Consider the following 6,530-nt stretch of genomic DNA (forward strand, 5'->3'; position numbering starts at 1 on the left):
CTAAGGAGGAACAGCTTGGGGCCCACACTCAGCCTAGTTGCATAACCTGGGAAAGATATCCCGTAGCCTGCCACCCACTCCACCCCCAACCTGGCACCTTTCGAGAGATGCTGGAGGCCCCCATGGAACACCCCCACACCCCCGCCAATACAGTGCCAGTTTTGTGGCCTTGAGCCAGCTACTGCCTCCCCATTCTCTCAGCTCCCTGCCTATAAGACTGCTAAGGGCTGAAAAATGTATGTAAAGCACTAAGCACAGTGAAAAATATTATTTTTCATGTCTCTGAAGTTTGGTTTTGTGGTCTTTATAAGGGCCTAATCGGCCTCCCTGATGGCACAGGGGTTAAAGAGAGCACGATCAAGCTATCCCCAGCCACTGCAGCAGCGCTGGGCTCCTGACCAGCCAGGGAGCTGACCCACATGGCACACAGACCTCTCCTTTCTTGCCTGCTGCTCCCTTCAGCAGTGTGTTTCAGTAGATCTGCCTATTCTGCTCCCCACTCTGTCTCTGGTAAATCCTCTCACACACACCCCAACCTCTGGCCTATACCCCAGTTCTTGTATGCATAAATAAATTAATCTTTAAAAGGGTTCAATCATTGTCCCCCTCCGCCAACTCCATGATTAAAGTTTCTAATACCCAACACTGTTGCCACTCCCTAACTGATAGAGCCAACCTCCTCCCCCAACTCTTTTTTGAGAGCCTCCTCCACACCTTTGTTTATGTGTTCCTTCCACCTAAATATATTTTTCCTAAATATATTTTTCATGCACAGTGAATATGCCTAGCTTTTACATCGATTATCATTAACCCTAAAAACTCCTGTTACTATTTCTATCCTCATTTTGTAAATGATGAAACCAGGGATCTGAAAGTTAAAGAACTGATCCCAGTTCACAAAGTTATTAGGTGATGGAGCCAAAATTCAAAACAAGAGTTTCTGAATAAAAAATCTCAGTATTTCTCATAAGGTCATGCCTCCCCACAGCCACCATCTCATCAAATCCTGCAGATTCAGGGTCCAGTTCAGTGTCACAAGCTTTCCTGAGTATACCTACTCAGGTATCCTTACCCCTTTTCAGGTCTATTGGTTCCTGTCTGAGCATCTAAGTGTCTCCTCTGCCTTCCTCCAGTCACCAAGGTCCTGAAGGTCAGGGCCAGGCCAGCCCATAATGCCTGCCTCTACTAGGTTCCTTAACCACATCATGCTGTTAATACCTGCTGGGTCAATTTTCCACTAAAGAGCCAATATGGGCTTCCCCGACTCTAGAGAAGAGCAGCGTTGCCGTAGGAGCGTTACCTGCAGTTCCCAATGTGCCCCTGCTTGGCTGTAGAAGTCAGAAAGTGGCAGCCTGGGGAACCATGATGCACCCTACAGCAAGGCAATAGGTCTACAAAGACAAATAGTGATAACAGCATTATTACATTTATTAAACCTAGGTACCCAGCATGGTGCTAAGGAAATCAATATGGGAAGCTCAGAGCAGGGAGAAAGAAAGACACCACCCCAGAGTTTTATAAACCACACACAGGATGCTATCCTGAAAACAATGGGGTTGGGGGCACTGGGTATGGTGAGATGACAGAGTCAGATGTATTTGCAAGGAGCCGTGGCATCAGTCAAAACTCTCCCCTCTTTACGACATCAGGCCTCTGGGAGAGTAGTAGAAAGGGATGGAAACAGTAGAATTGCCCTGATTAATGGACAAACTACAGTGAGTAGGGAGCTAGTAGATAAGATGGAGGAATGCCAGCCTGGGCTTCCAGAGCCAGGGGCATCACAAGGAGGTTGGGCATTTCCCTTCAGAAGGACTGTGGACTGTACCGGAAGCATTATGTGGAATTTGAGTCCTGAGGCAGGTCTGAACTTTATGACAAACCAGTTATCTGAGTTTATTCCTACACCTGAGAAGGGGGGAAAACAAATTCCACTCCAGACTCTCCTCAGGAGGATCAAATGAAATTAAAAGACTTAATACCTTAATGCAAATAATAGGTGTGTCCTTTTCCCAGCAAGCACTGGGACCTCTGAGTTGCCCACTGTAGTTCCTGTTTCACAATCCAGGAACCCTGCGTAGCCTCACTGCCTAGCCTCACCACAGCAGGGCACACTCCCAGGCGGGGTGCTTGGGGATCATGCTGGCAGGGTTCAACTTGCATCCAAAGGGTAAAGGAACGGGTCCCCCCCCCTCCTCAGGCTAGAAATAAACTTTCATCTTATGGGGGTGCCGGGAAGGGAAACCTCGTCCTCTCCCTCCCCTGCAAGTTACTACAGCAGCACTGGAGGTTCAGCAACTTCACTCAGGCCCTCCGCAGGCCCATCCAAGCCACAGAGGAGTTTGGCTCCACCCTCAACTCTTCGCTCTGCTACGAGCCAGCTCAGCGAAACAAGTGGTGGTTGGCTCCACAGCTTGTCAACGCGGCGGAACACCTGAGGAGCTACGCAGCAATACCGAGGCCCACGCTACCACGACCAATTCTGCCAGAATCTCTGGGGGGGGGGGGAGCTCAGGAAAAAGGGGGAACCAGCATCTCTGCTCCTTTACGGGCCCCCCAAGCGGTTCGACTACGCCACCAGGATAAAGAGCCATTACGTTCATGAAACGGATGCCCGCCTGATCCATCTTTACAGTAGGGCCACCCCAGCCAACCCAGGGTGGCCTTCTGCAAAGATTTCATCCCAGCCCCTAGAACCCAAGCCTCACCCAACCTGACCCAGGGGCTCCGCCAACCCACACCTCATCTCCGCAAGGACCCCCCGCAAGGACCCCCGCAGGAACCCCGCGACGAGCAGCATATCTGCCCCACTCGGCTCAGCATTGGTAGCATTCCCGCCAACTCGGCTCGGGCCCCCAGCCCGGCCCACTATTGCCCCCGAGCCCCGGGCGCGGGCCAGCCCCTCACCGCAGTCGTAGCAGGCGAAGCCTAGTCCCACGGCTGCCCCCAGCCAGGTGCGAGTCAGCGCGCCTGCGCGCACACCGCCCCCGGCTTCCCCGGCCTCCGCCTCCGCCCCCGCCTGCGATTGGCTCCGCGCGCTCCCAGCCCGCAGCCTGACAGGTGCCCGCGCCCGAGGCTGCCGCCGCCATGTTTATCATGGGTGTTTGCCCTTAGGGACCAAAAAGTGAAGGGGACGCTCCCAAGATGGGGACAAGTAGGGTGGATTCCTGAGCTTACTCCCTGGCTTTCCAATCCACCTCCTTTCAGTTCAAACCAATGTATCTTTTCCGAAGCGTTTCCCTTCCTCTCTGCGTCCTTTTTGGTTCTAATTCAGAGAAGGAAGCGAGTTCAAGACCTTCCTTGTGATCTGACTGGGTGAACAGCTGAGGCTTATGAAGAAGTAGCAGTGGCATGACCTGGATTTCATGATACCTGGCTGTGAGCCCCTCAAGAGTGGAAGGCGCCCCTTTGGTCGTGGGCACCAGGGTTCAATCCACAGGTGCCAGATCCTCCAAGAGCCATTATGCAGCCCAAATTGCAGGTGTTAGTAACAGTGACAACAAGAAAGGGGTACAGAGCTCTAGCTGCCCTGATTCCTCCACCCGAAAAGGAACAATCCTGGCCCAAAGAGAATCCATTGCTACCCTAAAGCAGTCACTATGCCAATGCTGGTTGGTTTAACCTAAGGATAAAAGATGAAACAGAGTCAACCCTACCCCCTAACCATTTTGTTCAAAGTAGGTAACGAGGCCTCCCTGATAACCCAGGGGTTAAAGTCTTAGTGTCCTCAAGTTATCTATCAGCAGCCCAGCCACAGCCTGAGTTCAATCCCTGGCCAGGGAGCTGACCCACATGGTGGGCCAGACCCCTTAGCGGTGTATTTCAGTGGATCTGCCTGTTCTGCTCCCCACTCTCTGATGAATCCTCTCCACACAAACCCCCCAATCTGGCCTACCACCCAGTTCTTGAATGCATAAATAAAAATAAATCTCTAAAAAAGAGAGTAGCTAAAATGTGGGACCCCAAAAGTCTGGGGCTGTTACTGAAATAAGCCTAGTCATTTCTCTCACTTTGTATGAAAACTTCCTCCTCTAAACAGCAGAGATCTTCACCAAGCATGTAAAATTACAATACTAAATGCAGACTCCTTACTCTCACAATCTCTGATTCGAGGTAAGTCTCACTTTCCCTGCCTCCCACCCAGTTGTGACCAAATCTTCCTGGAAGTAGAAGCAGATAGAGAAACCAGCCAGTCCCAGAGGGCGTGTGATCTTGAGAAAGAGGCCTAACATCTCTGAGCCTCTGGCACACCTCTACATAAGGTTGAGGTGAGGCCAGCCTATAGCTTGCCATAAATATCCCACAGGTGCTGGGATTCAGGGGAAAAGACATAAGTAGGAACTCGAAGGGTATTAAAATTCCTGTTAGTGTTGTAACAAATTACCAGGAAAGAGTAGCTTAGAACAAGGCAAATTTATTATCTTACAGTTGTGGAGATCAGAAGTCTGTTTCATTAAGGAAAATCAAGTGTTGTCAGGCCTATGCTCCTTTCTGAGGCTTTAAGGGAAAACTGTGTATTCCCCTCACCCAGCTTCCAGAAGCTGCTCATATTCTTTGATTTGTTACTCCCTTCTATTTTCAAAGCCAGCAATTAGTTGACGTTTTTCATGTCACTTCACTCCAACTGTGACTCTTCTGCTCTTCCATATTTAAGGACCCTTGTGACTAGGTCCATTCAGACAATCCAGCTGTTCTCCTTATTTCAAAGTTGGCTATTAACATTAATTCTCCCTTGCCATGTTAAATGTATTCACAGGTTCCCAGGAAGAAGGCTGTGGACATCGTGAGGATGAGAGGGCATGCAATTTTTTGCCTATCATCACAGGTTTGCCCCAAGAAAAGCTGCTGTGTCTTTGGAACAGCTATGCGAGTGGACAGAGAGGGAGGCTCCCCTCTTGGAGGTTCTGGGGTAAGAAATGATTGTGTAGATACCCTAGCCCAGTCCAACTGTTGCCCTCAGGAGGACAATGGCCTAAGTTAGATTTGGAGAGCAGCTCAGTCTGAAATAAAGAAATGTGACTTCAGCAGGGTGAATGTGAGAGGCCTTCTCAGTGGGTGCCTGTCTTTGAAGTATGACCAGAAACTGGGATAACCCATTGGGTTGTTGGTAATGCTGTCTGAGTAAACAGAAGAGGGAATAGGAAATTATGACCATCTGGCAGCAGGGAGAGGTTATGGGTTTTAATCACCTAACAACCGGTCTTCACCTAAGTAGCTTCTGGGCTTTGGTCAGTTGGACTGGGTTCAAATTCCACTGTGTCACTCAGATTCTGTGACCCTGGGAAAGTGGCCTGTCTCTTGGCCTCTGATTCCTTATCTATTAAATAACATTATAACTATGTTCTTCACATGGCTATGAAGAATTAGATATTCTTGCATAACATTCTAGAGAAGAAAATAGTGAAACAGTATAACAAAAGCCCCAGTACAGAGTGGTGAAGAGGCTTGAGCCAGATGTGATGGAATTTTGTCCTTGCCAAAACTGGCTGTGTGTGTTTGGGTAAGTTACTTAACCTACACAAGCCCTAGTCATAGGATAGACTTATTGTATACCAATTCTGAGACAAACAGCTTCCTGCTAGGTAAAGTGGGAGAATAGTAGTATCTCCCTCCTAGAGTTGATGTAATCTTGAAGTTAGATGCTCATAAGCAACTGGATTCAGAGCTTGGGATGGAGGATCATTCAAATGTTAGGGTAGCCCAACCCACCTGAAGGGGTTAGGAGGGTGGGGTGTGGGGGACAAGAGCTAACCTGATGGGAAAAGACAATGGGATGCCCATGGTGAGCTTGTGGGCACGGATGTCACCATCTCAGCAGGGGCCATAGCAGGTTCAGCCAGGTGTAGACATAGGCTGTCTGGCTCCTGGCCAGCCCAAGGTGTTTCCCTTTGCCTGGAAACCGGTAGGTGTGGCTGAGACAGGGCATGGAGGAGAGCTGCTCAACTAAAAAGTGGTGGAGAGGAGCCCTGCACTGGACCTGACTCCCCCAAATGCTGGGGACCTGCTCCCCACGGCTGAAGAAGACTAGTGAGTGGGGTAGGGGACCTACCCGGGAAGAGCACTTAAGGGCTAGCGTTTGAAAAAGTTTTGAGTCTTTATCCCCTGCTGGGAGCTTGGGGTTCTGGCCCAGGCCAGGGGCAAGAGGTGCGTGCGTGCGTGGTGAATGCCTTAGGAAGAGTTCCTCAAAGTCATGACTGGAGGCAGGGAGCGTGGGCTCTTGCCCAAAACCCAGGCCCTGGGGACGGGGTGGGGGTGGTGCTAGGGTGGGGGACAAAAACAGGGTGTCTGCACACACACACCTCACCCACCACAGGTCTAGCCCAGGACCAGCCCGCTGCCTGAGCTACGGACCATGAACTCATACAGCGGTCTGGTGGCCGGGGAGGGCATCTGGCCCCTGCTGCAGCCCCTCACCTACACCTACCTGCCCGCCCCGCTGCTGCTGCCCCCCATCCAGACCCACAACTTCCTTGGCGGGCCCCCCAGCCTGAGCGCCGGCGAGTGGACAGCCCCGCGGGCCTATCACAGCTTCC

The sequence above is a fragment of the Condylura cristata genome, unplaced genomic scaffold (assembly GCF_000260355.1).
Source record: "Condylura cristata isolate star-nosed mole 26May11 unplaced genomic scaffold, ConCri1.0 scaffold00011, whole genome shotgun sequence".
Classification (NCBI taxonomy): Eukaryota; Metazoa; Chordata; class Mammalia; order Eulipotyphla; family Talpidae; genus Condylura; species Condylura cristata.